The sequence below is a fragment of the Lolium rigidum genome, chromosome 5 (assembly GCF_022539505.1).
Source record: "Lolium rigidum isolate FL_2022 chromosome 5, APGP_CSIRO_Lrig_0.1, whole genome shotgun sequence".
In the NCBI taxonomy this organism is placed as follows: domain Eukaryota; kingdom Viridiplantae; phylum Streptophyta; class Magnoliopsida; order Poales; family Poaceae; genus Lolium; species Lolium rigidum.
The window spans coordinates 259,544,460-259,546,963 of record NC_061512.1 but is presented as its reverse complement, the minus strand read 5'-3'; positions in this window follow the sequence as shown (position 1 = coordinate 259,546,963).

Here is a 2,504-nt window from a genome sequence, read left to right as displayed (position 1 = left end):
TGCAGCGTGTCTTGATCTCCCCGGCAACGGCGCCGAAATTTACTTGCCGGCGTGTAGTGGACGTGGGAGTTAGAAATCTTTGTGGTGTAGCTTTTCTTCGGATCCCGGCAACGGCGCCGTAAATTTAGCTTGATAGGCGTAGATGCACACGTCCGTTGGGAACCCCAAGTGGAAGGTATGATGCGTATAGAAGCAAGTTTCCCTCGGTATGAAACCAAGGTTTAATCGAACCGGTAGGAGCCAAGAAGCACGTTGAAGGTTGATGGTCGCGAAATGTGATGCGGCGCAACACCGGGGATTCGGCGCCAACGCGGAACCTGCACAACACAACCCAAGTACTTTGTCCCAACGAAACAGTGAGGTTGTCAATCTCACCGGCTTGCTGTAACAAAGGATTAAACGTATCGAGTGGAAGATGTTTGCAAAGAAAACAGTAAACACAATTGCAGGAGATTGTATGCTATGTAAAGAATAGGACCGGGGTCCACAGTTCACTAGAGGTGTCTCTCCCATAAGATAAAGCATGTTGGGTGAACAAATTACAGTCGGGCAATTGACAAATAGAGAAAGGCATAACAATGCATATACATGATATGATAAATATAGTGAGATTTAATTGGGCATTACGACAAAGTACATAGACCGCCATCCAACTGCATCTATGCCTAAAAAGTCCACCTTCGGGTTATCGTCCGAACCCCCTCCGGTATTAAGTTGCAAAGCAACGAGACAATTGCATTAAGTATGGTGCGTAATGTAATCAACAACTACATCCTTAGACATAGCATCAATGTTTTATCCCTAGTGGCAACAGCACATCCACAACCTTAGAACTTTACGTCCTTGTCCCGGATTCAATGGAGGCATGAACCCACTATCGAGCATAAATACTCCCTCTTGGAGTTAAGAGTAAAAACTTGGCCAGAGCCTCTACTAATAACGGAGAGCATGCAAGATCATAAACAACACATGAACAATAGATTGATAATCACCATAATCATAGTACTCTCTATCCATCGGATCCCGACAAACACAACATATAGTATTACGGATAGATGATCTTGATCATGTTAGGCAGCTCACAAGATCCAACAATGAAGCACAACAAGGAGAAGACGACCATCTAGCTACTGCTATGGACCCATGGTCCAGGGGTGAACTACTCACTCATCACTCCGGAGGCGACCATGGCGGTGTAGAGTCCTCCGGGAGATGAATCCCCTCTCCGGCGGGGTGCCGGAGGCGATCTCCGAATCCCCCGAGATGGGATTCGCGGCGGCGGCGTCTCCGTAGGTTTTCCGTATCGTGGCTCTCGATGCTGGGGGTTTCGCGACGGAAGCTTTAAGTAGGCGGAGGGTCAACGCGGGGGCCACACGAGGGGCCCGGGGGCAGGTCGGCGCGGCCGGGGCCCGGGCCGCGCCGGCCTCCCTCCCGGCCGCCTCGTGGCCCCACTTCGTTAGGTCTTCGGTCTTACGGAAGCTTCGTGCAAAAATAGGACCACGGGCGAAAGTTTCGTCCAATTCCGAGAATATTTCTTTACTAGGATTTCCGAAACCAAAAACAGCGAGAAAACGACAAGCGGCTCTTCGGCATCTTGTTAATAGGTTAGTTCCAGAAAATGCATAAATATGACATATAATGTGCATAAAACATGTAGGTATCATCAATAAAGTAGCATGGAACATAAGAAATTATCGATACGTTGGAGACGTATCAGTTGGTTGTGACGAGCTGGCTCATTACACTCCCTTCTCCACCCAAATACTATCCGAGTTTAACTAAATATAAAAATATACCGTACCCAATCAATATAAAACTATCATAACATATATTTTCATATTTTCTTGTAGTGTCGTCGTTTTTTATATCTCGGTAAAACTTTTAAAGGATTGACCTTTTGAACTATACACAACCTATTTGAGACGAGCAAAGTATCTTTTATGTGTTGAATTTGAGTCTATCATAGCATAGAAAATAGATATTCATGTGAGGGAGTAAATTCATCGATGACTTAATGGTGTCGTTGAATCTTCAATCTCGTGACGGTGGTGTTGTGCTTCTAAAAACGTGGCTTGTTGTCATCGCGGAACATTTGGGGAGTACTAGCTTATGGTCATTTGACCACTGTTGAAATTCTGACTGGTACTATAGCACTGCCATACGCCAAAATGAACCCCGCCGGTGAGAGGGAAGAAGATGAGGAGAGGGTGACCGCCGTCACTCCACCGCCACCAAGTGAACCTCTTGCTACCATGCGTCAACGGCCGCCTAGCCACCCTCCTCGAAAATCCTGCACAACCCCGAGCTTCCCTCTAAGCTCCACGAAAACTTGTTCATCTTTGGTGGCACCCACACCCTGCGCCCCAACCCCTAGGTCTGTTGCTCGTCGGCGGCTCACTCTAGACACACTATCACCTTCTCCGCTGCAGCCAGCCAGTGCCAAGGAGACCCATTATATTCTTTACGAGTTGAGTCTGTAATAACATATGTAGGGTTCAAAATGA